The following is a 15,053-nucleotide window of genomic DNA, read 5'->3' as shown; positions in this document are numbered from 1 at the left end:
CTGAGAGAAAATTAGGTTGTCCAACTTTAGTTACTTATTCTGGAATTTGGCCAAGATAACAAGGCTAATCTCATTCTTGCCAAATCTCTGTCACAGGGTATTCATGTGGTCAGCACCTTGGCAGCTACATTGTACGCAGCCGCTGTTTAGATAACTCTTTTCATACAAATACTGTAGAAGGACCTGGCTTTTACATACAAAGTAATTGTGAACCAGAATGTTCTTATTGCATGAGTGCAGCAAAATATTTCTGGAAAATTGTTTTCCTCCTCCCCGCTAATCAGTTACAATCGCATGGGATAGCCAGTGTGTAGTGCAGATGGAAACAATCAGTGCTCAGGAAAATATTCAGTTTCCATTAGGAGATTTACTTTTTTTTCCTCCCAAAGCTTATAGTTTGATTACTCTTATTTTGATGTTCTCCAATCTCTTGCAGCACAAGATTATCCTCTTCTCCTAAGAACATCTTGATTACTAGTTTGGGAGTACGGGTTTAAATTCAATAGAACTGTTGACTTAGAGAAGAAACCCATGTCTTGCACAAGGTGACTCTTCTTAGACTCCCACTATAATTAGGAGAATTACAGGTGCTCCTCCAACCAATGATTTGCAGCTCCCACTTTAGTCTGCTGCTCTGAATCTGGCAATGGCACCAAAATCAGGTGCATAAGGTGAGGCCAAGTGAATCCTTTCCTTTCGTTCTTTCTGATGACTAATGGGTCAACTTGCAGAAGATTTGCTAGGCTGTTTATTTTCAGAGAAAACAGTTAATATCTGGATAAATGGTTTAGACATATACAAAGAAAGGAGGCAAGAAATGTTCCTAGCTGCCACTTTATGCCTGATTGACCCTTGTTTTGTGGTAAGAAAAAATACTGGGGAGTCACCACATATTTCCCTGCCTATTCCTTGTACCAAAAGGTTGTCCTCATCCTAACCCCCATGCAGAGTTCCAGCAGAAGGCATTTTGGGGGCAAGCTGAGGAAGTGAGTCAAAATGCCCAAAGGAATTTCATACACTGGTGATTTTGTAGAGGGTCATTCCAAAAGTGATGCATGTTGGGGTTACTGGTACTCTACCAAGTTGATGCATATCAGGCCTCAAAAAATTCCACGCCATTAGCATTGGCACAAAGATGTATTTCCCTGTTATCCTTAATATAAGCCAGTATAGAGGAAAAAGTACCGAAGGGAAGGCATGACAGATGTGAGTCACCTCTATTAACTTGCAAAAGTCATGTACATGTGTCAAAACAGCATATTAAAATGGATTAGCCATTCATACAAATAAGAACAACATGTGCATTTGCTTCAGCTAGGATAAAAATCACAAAGGCAATCAATTCTCATACAGCATATGTGAAAGAAAACTTGGCACAAAGGACCACTTACCCCAAGTGTTCAGATACACGTTTCAAGTACACATATTATTTTTTTTAGCTTTCAGGTTACTAGTCTGCCCCAGCAAGCCATGAGAAACCACAAGTTGAAGGACGAAATAATAACTTTACACTCCCAATTTATTCTCTAAAGTCACTACTTTTTGTCTTATTTGAACTTTTTTCCATGTGGCTTTAAATCCTATTCACATAGCCATGCTAAAACAACATTAAACTGCACAGTAAAAACGTTGTAATAAACATAGTTTTCTGGATAATAAATACGTATTTGGGCATTTTTACAAGACTGCTTTTAATGATAATTTTACCATATATAACACTGCCACTTAGCATGCATACAGCACATTTTCCAGCAGTTGGACTCCCACTGTCAATCATGCATGACAACCATGTCCACGCATGGACCATATTTACTCAAAAGGTTTTGGACCAAAAAAGGAGGTTACAGCTTAGGCAAGCATAATGATTTTGGTATTATCACATAATATTCCCAATAATTTGCTCTTTTCATTGTAATTTTGTAAACATCTACCAGTCATGCTTCAGAGATTATAAGAAATGTCTCTTTGCTCATCGGTTCTCACATGCAGCAGAAATGGGTTGTTGTCTCAGAGCATGGAGCCATGTCACATACAAAAAAGCAGGGCAGAAGAGCACTATATCCCTTGGTAGAGACGTAATTCCTTAGCTCCAAAATCACTTCCACGAGCTCTCAGACAGAGCAGGGAATCAGAGTAACAGCTAGACAGACACTCAGCCTCACTGCCTTACAGGTGTTCTTTCTGAAAAGTAGTCAGATAAAAACACTTGGAGTAGATAAAATCACAGTAGTCAATTCTTCCTCATTGCCTCTGTCAGCTCAGCATATCTGTGTATTGCTCCCTCTTAAATTAGACCCCAGTGTTCTGTTTATTTCAATGGCAACGACAAACTTGCAAGATTACAGTATTGCTTTGGAAAACAGTTAAAAAGCCTGAGATATTATATTGGTCACGCTTTGGGTAAGTGCCCTTGCAATTGCAAAGACACCGCCACAGCCACCCTGTGTTTTCAAGCATAAAAGTGTAACAGTTCCTCTTCTGAAGCAGAAGCACTTATGCCTTGTGCAAAATGCAGCAGTTACATAAACACACAGCACTGACGGAACCAGCTTACTGCTAGCAGAGACAGGCTGCCTGGCAAGGCAAGGTGGGAGCCTCAGGGTACGTTGGTGGATTTCACTAAGTGTTGGCTCTATTCAGTCCTGGGGAAATCGGGGAAATACGATATAATCACAGCACCAGGTATCAGGTTGTGGCCATACATAGAGATTGCTGCCTGCTGCTGTTGAGCCAAATTAGCTTTGCTGCTGGTATCAATAGCAAAGGATTTGATTCTCAGGCACCTGGCTGATAATCCACTTGAAATCTTTTAATTGTTTTCAAAGGATATCTGTTCTCAAGCATACTTTAGTTGGTCACTTCTATGTTTTCCCTCAAATGACAGAAATCGAGTGAATTAAAAACAACCTCAGCCATCCCTGAATTTTTTTTGCATTCCCGTCATTCAAGGCAGGAAAGGGTTTTCTGTTTTAATTAATTGGAGAATAAAAACCAGTATCCAGCTGAGATGTAAGATCCTTTTTTGCCGTGGAATCAATTCTCCCACAGAAAATAGACATTTGTGCTGGAAATGCCGACTCAGATGAAATCAGAAGACTGTGATCGGGGATGTCAAGAGCACCAGAGATTAACGTTGCATTAAATCTTTGCAGTTGAAAAGAAGCCACAACAGTCAAGACCCTTCTCCCTGGACACCCGCTATGCTTCATTGCCCTCCGGTTTCTCCCTTCTTTCTCACATTTCACGACGTGAGTGTGTAAGTGTGTGTGCATACACAAATGTGGGAGGGTGCTAAGCTGTGCTCTCATTATGCTCTGTTTCCTCTGGTAGCTCCTGCTTTCCTCCCTGCTGCTTGCGCTGCCGTGCGTGCCAGCAACATCTATGCACACTCAGTGAATTATGCGGAGTCGCCTCAGAAGCCAAAGGAGGAGGTGACAATTGGTGGACATCTTTCTCTGCCTGACAGGATATGTAGAAACGGTCCAGCTGGACAGACTTCTTTCTGTGCTGAGGGGACCAGCAGATTATTTTTGCAATTTATTGGCTTGAAAGCTCAGCATTTTAATGCCGCGCTGACTAGAAAGCTATTGGGCACGAAATCCTGAGAACATGAGAACTGGCCTTGGAAAATGGCGTTTGTTCCTCCCCCTATTTTTCCATCTTCATTTCAGTGGGCAAAGAGTATAGTCAATGTTGAAAGGAGAGGTATAATAATACTGGTAATTTATAAGCTGGCAGTGGGATGCAGTTTATAAAGTAAAGCAACAGCCATTCAAGTTTCTGAAAATCCCTGTAACGAGTACAATTGTAGTTGAAGTTGTTTTGCCTTTCTTCTCTCTCTTCAGAGAAAGCTCAGCTGGTAATAAACAGCGATGGAAACAGAAGTGGGCTTTCATTCGCAGAGATGGTCCCTTCAGCTCAGGTGGAGGCACAAGGGGGAGGAAGGGTAAAAAGCAAACACTGCTGCTGCATCTGCCACAGTTGCAAGTCTCTGCTCTCTCAGCATCAGGTAATGACACATTTTTCAAGATCTGGAAATTATATTAACTTTTAAAAGAGTTTAAAGGTTACTGTTCCACTGAAACCTAAAGCAGGATGTGCAGGGGGCAGGAAGAAGGGGCTGTCATTCTGCTCGCGACGGCCCCGTCGCCAGTGTGGGAGCAGACTGCTCCTCCATGTACTTGCCAGCGAGTTCCCTGCCAAAGGCACTTGTCCTGCTCAAAAGGCCATTTAGTTCTCAGGGGAATGATCCTCTTGGGCTGGATCCTCCTGGGCGATGCTTTGTGCTATGCCTCTGAGGGCTTGTCTTGTCCAGGAAAAAAAGAATCTGGTCCTCTGGACACGTTCGCTCAGAGCTCCCAGGCTTAGTTGGAACATTCCTAGGCAGCTAAACTCCACGATGGCCATAGGGTCTCCACAGTCCCACAGCTGGTACTTACGCTGCGCATTGCCAAAAGGTCCTCAGCACCAGCCCCAATGCCATTCCCCAAAGCAGCAGAGATGCTGCAAACCCCCTCCTGGATAGCTGTCAGGTACCCGAGCTGCACTCGCAGGTTTTTGAGCTCCCCTCCTTCATTTAGAAAGATCAGCAGAGAGATTCTGCACTCCAGCTGTCCTTGCAGGGAAATTGTCTTAGAAAGCAATTGTTCTCCCCAAACCTTGGGGAATAGTCTTTTTCCATTACACTCACTGTAAAGGTGGCAACCTAAATGCAATGGTGCTTGCACAGGGGATGTATAAGCAGCCTTCTTGTGTCATCTTGTTTGTGAAAAAGAAGCCACATTTTGAACCAGCACATCTCAGTACAGGCCTTTTTGGGCAATCAAAGGATATGTCACGTACAAATTATATTTCCTTGGTCCTGGTGCCCTTAGGAGAGCCAGGAGAAGTTATTTTTAATTTATGCATTTGACCAACCACCAAACACGATGAGCCAGACAGCGTAAAGCATTCTGTACGAACATTTGACTTGTAATGTGATTATTCAAGTGCTTAAGATGGGACATGCTTCAACATTTTCCTGAGTTAGGCGTCATATAGTCAGTTACTACCTCCCACCACAGAAAACAAACTGTGTTGTTCAGATCATGCCGAAGTCTCTCAAGAACAGGATGGTGCAGACCTGGATTTCTCTTTGCCTGATCCATGAGCGAGTTGTAAGCACAGGGGCTTTCCACGTATCTTTGGTGAGTATTGTTTAGCGCAAAGAGCATATTTCTGTTTATCTCTTAACCAGGTAAAACATCACATTTCTCCAGTGCTATGATGGTATAACTAACTGCTCATCATGTTTGCCCCAGAATTGTCTGTCTTGTCTGTCTTGTAAAGGAAAAACATCATCTTGAGTTTTGGGTTTTTTTTTTTTTTGGTTTTTTTTTTTTTTTTTTTGTGTAGGCAGGGTTTCATGTCTGCAATATGCAGATTTGTTAGAAAATGTGAAATCCTAAAACAATCCCATGACAGAAAGTGAAAAAGAGAGGCAAAGACATCTTGAATATAAGAAAGCTTGATGCTGGAAAATAAGCTGTTTTTTTGAGGTAATCATGCTCCGTATAGTAAAATAAAAGCTACAGTTCTTCACCTCTAACAAGCTGAATGACTTTTTTTTTGTATGAGAGATTCAATTTTCTCTTTTATCATGTTTCTTTCAGAAGGATCCCCACTACAAAATAAAAGATGCACAGAAACAAAGGGATTGGATGTATATAAAGATGAAGTACAACAGATCCAGGACACATTATCTTTCAAATGTAAAAAAGAAACAATCACAAAAAAATGAACTCATAACATTTTATGTTATCGTTCCAATAAGTGGAAGTTCTAGATCTCTGTACGCAACCGACTGTTCCTTTAAGTCTGTGATGTTTTCCAAGACACCTTCTAAACCCTGTCTGGAGGTTGAATGAAGTCATGTTGTGTACCTGCTTCTAATTTGTAAACCTAAGTAACTTGGCTTAAGAGTGTTTCAAAATGTCTTTATAGTGTTAAACTGGAAACAGAAGGCATTACTCTTCTAATACAAGTAAACTTCCTAAAACAAGCAAAGTTTTACTGCTCCAAGAATTACTTATTAACCATCCTACATATATAACTAATGGTAAGTAAATGTTATAAGAATTCCTGGTGGTTTTGTCTATTCATATAAGTTTATTTGGGTATATAGATATAAACCAATGTGTTTAATCTAGCCTGGGTACAATGTACGTGACAGGAATTTCTTAGAACAGCAGGTACGCACAGCTGTGCTGTTGCATCTCTGCAACCATCACATAGAGGGTATTTCTATTTCTTGCTGTTATTGCCACTGCTTTCATTATATGACCCCCAGTGCAAGCACATATTCACACACATGCTTCACACCTTCCAGACACACAGCCATAGCATAGCCACAGATGCAATCTCTGAGAATTGACAGCCCACTATTCATTACCAATACCTAACCCGCTCTGCCTGCAAAAGTCATTATTACATATGAGCAAGAGGTGATTTATTAGCCACATGTTTAAATTTAATCATCATAATCTAGGAAAGAAATATTGTTATTCTTTGCAACAGAGTTCCACTGGATTTCCCTGACAATAATTCTAGGTTTGCAACACACCTGCCTGCAGAAAAAGTCCTACCGTAGCTTCCAAAAGCACAGAGGCTGACAGTTTGAGCTCCGGCATAATTTCTGGTTTCACAGATTACTTAGCAATTGCAATTATTTATTGCTGGGCATAGTATTCCTGCACTCTCTATGGATCCTGCAAACAACTTAGTTTTCTTTCAGGCACCAGTGGTTCTGCCGACACCAACTGAAGTCAGATGAAGTTAAATTTATTGTTAAAAAGTGTTTAGGATACTGATGGGGCTTCTCCTGAAATTTAGTGCAACAGCTATGAAGACAGGTCAACTGCTTAGTAGTTCAGAAAATCTCAGAAATAAATTCTGCAGAGCTTTCTGCAAGTCTTGTTAGTTTTGAAGACAACGCTTTAGCCCAAGCCCCTAACTGCACCCACAAGGCTCTGGAGGGTCCCCAGGATGGCTTTCAGCAGTGGCTACGCAGCTCAGCTGGGTTCAGCATTGCCCATCTTCAACTCACTTTGATCTGAGTGTCCTCCTGCCCCTGCTACTGGACTGTGACCCCAGCTTCACAGGTCCTCGCACGACGATTGCTTATAACAGATGGAGGCAAGTGAAGGAAGTTCAGAAACTGAAAGAAAAAACGGACGGAAAAGCCTTCTCTTTTATCTATTTCAGTAAAATTTGTAATTGCCAGATGCATCTTCTCTTTCCTGAAGTGATAATCCTGTCCCTCTTCCTGTGTGACCTGGCTGTAGCCATGGGAGGAGGAAGTCATTTATTTCAAGCTGTGTTGTCTTAAATGTGTCTTGGCCTTTAGGTTGGCATCTGAGGCTGCCCGAGACGCGTTTTTCACCTGCCTGCCTGCTCGCCTGCCTCCAGTCACCCAGCAGACGGAGCCGGGGACTGGGCAGCCGCAGCGGGAGCCCTGCACAAAAGGCTGACATGGGAGCGCAAGAGAGGCTTATTTGTTTCACACCATTTCCCCAGTGCCCGTGCTGACAGACAGACAGCCTCCCACCAGTCCCCGTGGGGCACCGAGCAGCCCCGACACCTCGGGCGTGCAGCTGGGAGGATGCCAGTGCTCTGCATCTCCTACCTGTTGCCTTAGAAACAAACAAAGGGACATAGGCTTCTCTTCTTTCCTCCTTTCTTTTTCTTTTTTCTCCCCCCCCCCCCCCCACCCCCCCCCTTGCTCCTTGGGTAATGAGCTGTGTGCCAAGTCTCAAGGTGGGAGGGAAGAGGGAGGAGGAAAAAAAGAAAGGCGAGAGCGAAGTGAGACTCTCACAGACCAGGAAACATATTTTGAGAGTAGATATGAAAGCAAGAGGCATCGAGACAGCTACTGGGCTCATCCCTGACTGCTGCCCTTCTGTGGTGTGCGGTGGGAGGTCACGGCTGCCACACTGAGAGCAGTTGTATGAACCAGCTGTGACATCTGGCTTACATTGAGGGATCTGAACGCTGGAACCGGACGATGTTTGTTTTCTCTTGCTTGAGCCCGAATAAAAGTTTTAATTAAAGAAAGCTCAGAGATGTTTCAGCGAGACTGCTCAGGGTCAGCGTGCAGAGGGTGCTTTTTCAGGGATATAAGCTGACCCAGTCCCTGAGGTGACGGGTGTGTTTTGGGGTGAGGGAGGAGCTGCACAGTCTAAAGCAACAGAGATGGATTACACTCAGAAGGACCCTATAGCTGTGTTTGCGTATGTGGATGCCCAGACCCCGAGGAATAACCCCTGTCCCCAAGGATCCCATTGCCTCCCATGTGACTCCTCTTTTTGCCAGCAGCTATTCCCATGGCTGATCAGCCTCGGTGCCTTTATCCTTGCAAAATCACCTGATTCTTCCCATGGTTGCTCCTTCATTTACAGCCAGTCCTAGGGCTCTCCTCTCACCGTTCCCAATGAGGAACGCTGCAGTGATGCCCTCTGCCACCACTGGCTGCAGCTCTGTTGCTGCTCAGCTACTACTGTAAGCTATTAGTTCTCAAGCTTTCATATTAGGCAATACTTTTTTTTTTCTTTTTTGGATAATTGTTTTTCAGACTGTTACTAGCTCTTTAGGATAATTTCTGAAATAAAACAGCCCTATCCCAACTTCTGAGCAGCCAGTACCACCATAATAAAATATTTCAAGCACATCGTATCTCTAGAAACCCCTTGAGTCGGTTCCCAATCCCCGTTAAAATTGCAGCAGCAGTTCATCTCTCCAGGGCTACACTTGTTTGGAAAAACACCCGGCGCACATCCTATGCCTCCAATGCAAAGCACACCCGGTACAGCTGCGGCTTAGGCAATTCAGCCCAGAGTCAATATGTCACAGTCAATCTGTAGCAACAACCGAAAAACAGAAACCCAAAGCAGAGAGGTAGGTTTCTGGGATCCCCTTCTACAAAAAATGGTATTAAAGGGCATTAGTCTGTTGGATATAGCTGAGACTTCTAGATTGGCTGCTGGTGATGTCACAGCCACCCATGTGCCCTATAAATCTATTTTTTGGTTTTATGTGTAAATGATGTAATGCCCGCAAGCTTCCTCAGTCAGGGTTCATTATTTAATTTCTCAGGTGGCTGAAGCCGTAGGCTTTGTGGCGTCTACGGCCACCCACGATGTGCTCTCACTGCCCAGAAATGAACTTCCTCTTAGGCCTTGTTTTCTAATTGGCATCTGCAGAATTAAAAGTCCACTGACCACTGCATGTCATGGGAACACTTGGGAAAGTATCTCTGGAATGATAAAACCATTTTGATCCCAAAATAATGTGTGTGCTTAAACTAAGGCCTTCTTTGATAGAAAGAAGACAATTAAGGCCAAGTTTTGATATCGTGCCATGTTAAGAAAAACCCCAGTTTTCATAAGCAAACATCCACTTGGAAAATAACATTTGCCAAGCAAGATAAAACCCTTGCTTTGCCTCATCTAATATACCACCTTCGACAGAATTTCATCCCAAATTTTCTTTACTAAATGGGAGTGCATCTTTACTAACATCACCAGGCTCCTATGTCATTCCCGCGGGTGGTTCTCAGCAGTGGAGTCATGAGGGTTTATCTGTCTCCTTTGTCTTACCTGCTGGTGATAAACACGTCTTACGCTTTCTTTTAATCCTGCTAAACTCGCATCCTCAGTGTTGCTTGTTTTACCTAAATGTTTATAAATCCAAGGAGTTAATCATCCATGAAAAACAGTTTCCTGAACACAGAGGCTTTCCTACACCGGTCCAACTGGCCATGAGAAATTAGCCTCCTCCATAATACTGCCTAATGTCACGGTACCAAAACCAGTGATTTTCTGATAATATCTGTGATCTTTCATTTTTTGGCAGACTGAAATATTGTTCCTTATTAGCAAGTGAAATAAATTTAATAGAGCAGTGCAGAGGTCAAATTATTACCGTATAAACACAGATGAACATTCCTTAAACTGTGTAAATCCTTAAAGCCTGAAAGGATAATCTTCACAAATTACAGTTACTTTCATGAACCTGGAATCAAACATCTCAAATAAAACTAGGGCCTGGTCCAAAGCCGAGTGAAATGTATGAGAATCGACTGCACCCCAAAGATTTAGGATAAACTTCCTGACTGCCAGAGTTAGGATTCTTACTGAGGAAACACAGTACAAAAGACAATAATAGATAAAAGCTCGTATTTCTATAGGAACACAAATATATTTGCAAATATATTATATGCTTGCAGGCAAATCCATTCTTCTGCAGTAGAAAAGTCATACACAAGATACTTCAGATAGCGATTATTTAATTTGAGCTACATGCATCATAAATCCTGAAAGAACACAGGGAAAGACATCATTTCTCACAGAAGGAAATCTGATGAAGAGAATTTTTAATCTACAAGGTTGTGAATGACTAAAACATATTATTTTTCTATCTTCTGAAAGAACTTCAACAAAAAAATAGCACAACTAGAAAAATAGATGTTCATGCCGTAGATGATACAAGTAGTTCCTGCCCTTTCTCACAGTGAAAATGTTCAAAGAATGTTTTTGGACAGGGTGTTTCCTGCAAAGAGTCTCAAAACAGTATTGAATATAAACCAGAAATTAAATGGTGGCAATGAGAAACAAATTCATAAGAAGACCTTTTGTTCTCAGTAGCACCTTTTTACTCAGGGAGAATTTTTGCAGTGGAAGAAGAGGCAGGGACAAAGCTCTGTTGGGCCAGTGGAGCTATTCAAAGAATTTACTCCCAAACAGTTCTTCCTGCATTTTCATTCAGTCTTTTCTACACCAGATGTGTATTGACCACAGTTCCATCACTGTAAACCTGTTCCCCCTCACCTTCCATCTGATTTTGATGTCCTCGGCTTCTCTTAGGACTTCCTGGTCCCCTGGTTCCCTGTGCCCCCCCACCCCCTTTATTTTTTTAATCAGCCTTATTTCTGCAGGGGCAATGTGTGAGTAGCATGGCGCAGCACTCAGCAACATCACCTTTTACTCCCAGTCTTCCCAGTGGCTTGGACATTACCTTCTGCATTGCTTGTTTTCCCCTATGCACCCAGTGCTTGTGCCTAGCTAGAGCACTGCACCATAGAATCATCACAGAATCATAGAATCACTGAGGTTGGAAGGGACCTTTAAGATCATCAAGTCCAACCATTAACCTACCCTGACAAAACCACTTCTAAACCATGTCCCTAAGCACCACATCTACCTTCTTTTTAAACACCTCCAGGGATGGCGAATCCACCACCTCCCTGGGCAGCCTATTCCAATGTCTAATAACCCTTTCAGTGAAAAAATGGTTCCTAATATCCAATCTAAACCTCCCCTGACATAACTCGAATCCATTTCCTCTTGTCCCATCACTTGTCACCAGGGAGAAGAGGTCAGCCCCCACCTCTCTAGAACCTCCTTTCAGGTAGTTGTAGAGGGTGATAAGGTCTCCCTTCAGCCTCTCTTTCTCCAGGCTAAACAACCTCAGTTCCCTCAGTCATTCCTCATAAGACTTGTCCTCCAGACCCCTCACCAGCTTTCTTCCCCTTCTCTGGACACGCTCCAACACCTCAGTGTCCTTTTTGTAGTGAGGGGCCCAAAACTGAACACAGTACTCAAGGTGGGGCCTCACCAGTGCCGAGTACAGGGGGATGATCCCTTCCCTAGTCCTGCTGGCCACACTATTCCTGATACAGGCCAGGATGCCATTGGCCTTCTTGGCGACCTGGGCACACTGCTGGCTCATATTCAGCCGGTTGTCCACCAACACTGCCAGGCACCGACTGTCCATCGCTGGGCACAGGCTTCATGAACATGACTCACAGGACCCATCTGGATGCTCATCCTTGGTGGACACCACCTTGCAGGAGCAGCACACCACCCTCCCTAAGCCTCCTTGCTGTGTTCGGAGAAGGGGCATGGAGGTTACAGGGCAGGTCCCCTGTGGGGGGCTGAGTGATGTACCAAACGAAGACAAATTTGGCAGTGCTAACTTCCAAATATTACACAGTGATACCATTTCCAGGGAGGATACGCACAGGGACTTTGAGCTGAGACACACACTTTGCAGGAGGGTGGGCATTCAGGGACGTCGTCTCCACGCCCAGCCCGCCAGGGTCGATGGCAATGCTTGGCCGGCCGGAGAATTCACCCCATGTCGCAGACTGCATCTGACATCCAGAAAAGCCACACCATGAGGACAGCCGGGCTTAAACCGTCCCCTCCACACGCATGAAGTCCGCTGCTTCCCAAGTCTCGAGATGTCGGCCTGGGCCCCACGGGTTGCATCGTGGAGGGCAAAAAATAAACAGCCGAGAACCGCAGGCTGCCGCCGGGCACCCCGCATTCCCATGAGAAACTTGCAAAGTTGGATAAATGCGTCACAGCAGCCTGCAAACCGGAGGCCCCGGGGGTTTAAAAATACTGCCTGCCGCAGATTTCCCAGGCCATATATAGTTCACACATCTCACGGTAGCAGGAAGGAGCTGCAGAGACAGGCAGGGACACAGAGAAGGAAGAAAGCAACGGGGGAGGCGGCTGCCAGCGGGCAATAAAAACAGGTTAAAAATAGGCTGCGCCGCAACAGCTCCCTCTTAGCAGGGGGGCGCGGGGGCCGCTGGTACTCCCTGCCCTCGCTGGCCCCTCTCTCGGCTGTCTGTTTTCTGCCAGGAGGAAGGGGCAGGAAGGAAGCCTTTGGTTCCCGTAGGCAGAAGGAGAGAAAATGACAGCCCTGCTTCTTTCAACACTGGGTGGGCTCACCCAGGCTCTCACGGACATCTGGCCGGCACTGCCGGACCCCCATCCCCAAGGGGTGGGCTGGGGGGACGGGGGGAGAGCACGACCTTGGATGGCCACACTCGCCACCCCCCAGCAGCGGCAGGCGTAACCCTGAGGGATGTGATGCCACGCTGCCCTGAGAGGTGATGCTGTGCTGCCCGAAGGAGAACGCAGCCTGCACTTAGATAAGGGCTTTAAAATAAGTCTCGTCTTCCTTCCCCCACCCTGTGCGTGCCGAGTCCTGACCTGGAGGCAAAGCTGAGCTGTCTGGCTCTACTCTGGTTAAATAAAGAAAAAGCAAAAAACACTGCTTCTGCCCATGGCCTCTTCCCTCCCACAGCCCAGCCTCCCCAGAGCCATTGCAAAGGGAAAGCACCCACATGCCAAATGGGGTTATCTTTCTACAAGGGTCTCCTCCATCAGAGTCTCCTAGTCTGGTCCCAGTGTGTGCCATCATGCCAGGGTGTGTGACCCTGGCCTCCCGACATCTCCTTGCTTGTTGGGATTTCCAGCAGCCAGGTGAGCACCACCTCACCCGTGGCTTGGGTGGAAAGAAAGAGGTGCTGGTATGTCTCCAAAGGCCATACAATTCATGGTGGGGCCAGTTTTAATTTGTTTGTTAGAATGCTGGGATTTTTTTTTTTCTTTTATTCTTGGTCACTTGCATCCTACAGGCCTGGCTTCCCCAGCCGCACACAACTTCTGTCAGCTCCTAACTGCCAACATGAGGCACCGAAAGGGGTCCAAGCCAAAAGTCCAGATTCCAAACATCCCTGAACTTTGGAGAAGTTCAAATCAGAGCACACATCTTTAGTGAGAAGAGGAAGGCTGTAACATGACCCCAGCCCTGGGCAATAGAGGTAACACTCCAGTGTGGTCTGAAGGTGACTTCCAGAATATGTGGTGTGGAACAGAGCACAGGAGGAAAGGAAAAAGCATGAAAGCATTTTTCATATGTTAAAAAAACCTAGAGCTCTAGGAGGGAACTGGGTGTCTGCTGCCTGTGGGAGGGTGAGGAAGGTTGCTGACAGAGTAAAGGAGGTTAAGAGAGGTGGATGAACTCTGAATGGAACAAGGAGTGATACCAAAGAGCCCTGTAGGCTGTCACAGAGGTGTCAAAAGTCATGAAGGAGCAGAACGACCAAGAAAGTGGGAGAAGTCCATCAGAGCACATCTGGATATCTATGAGGTCTTGAGACTGACAGCTGCACTCAGGCTCACACACGTCCCTGCCATGCTCTCTGCCTGCCTCTCACATGGACCAAAATCCTCCTAATGCCTCAGCTCCGGTTCTGTTTGCAGGGGAAGGATGCCCTCGGCTAGAAGGGCAGCGCTGGGCACTGGCTGTGCCCTGTGGGGGACAGTGAGCAGCATCACTCCTCTGTGTGCCACCAGCAGCACCTACCCCAGCGTTTCCAGCTGGAGGGGCAGCGTGGGCTTTTTCTTCTGGAGCAGAAGCAGCTGCACGCTGCTCCTCCAACCCTTCGTCGGCTTGTATCTCAGTTCATCACTTAGGCTTGCAAGAACTGAAGCCAGGCACTAACAACGTCAAGCTGCACAAGCAGAGATGCTCTTTTCACCCCATGTCAGAATATGGGCTCCGATTCCCGTTCCCAGAAAGGCTCCTTGGATGGTCCACGGAAAGGCAGCAAACAGTCTAACTGGGTTTGCCTAATGCTGTATTACTGTGCTGGGTGTGCTTGGATATATTAGTCTCTGTACACCCCAGGAACAAGCTGTAGCCTGAATTTAGAGGGCACCAGGCTGCAGGATTGGGGGACCCCCAACACATTACACAGGGTTAAGGTTTGAAGTCAGACCTGTGCACATATTAAGGTGATAGTGGCTCAGACCATGCCTGCAGGAAGGTGGGATGACAACCCCAAGCATGACCATGCATGTGGTGTGCATGTGAGGGTGACCACGTGTGCACCATGCCCCTCTTATGGGGGTATGGGAACTCCTAGAGATATCTCACCTCCCTTCGGCCAGCCGCCAGTGTCTGCTTAGATGGCTTTCCTGCTGTGCCACGACACCAGCCACAAGGAGTAAAGGATAGCTTCCTGGCTCTCACTTCCTCAGTTAACGAATACCACCACTAATTAACTGACAGTAACATGGAGCTATTCTTGGCCTTAGGTGGATCTTAATGAGGTCATACTGGTTGTGGGTAATGTAATTTATTACCCTGTGAGGCACTTTGGGATACAGTGTGAGAAGACCACTCAGAAAGTGCCAAAGCAATAATCCAAGTCAGGA

Source organism: Charadrius vociferus, unplaced genomic scaffold (assembly GCF_000708025.1).
Source record: "Charadrius vociferus isolate BGI_N301 unplaced genomic scaffold, ASM70802v2 scaffold82, whole genome shotgun sequence".
NCBI lineage: Eukaryota > Metazoa > Chordata > Aves > Charadriiformes > Charadriidae > Charadrius > Charadrius vociferus.
The sequence above is the reverse complement of the archived record's forward strand: the minus strand, read 5'-3'. Positions refer to the sequence as shown.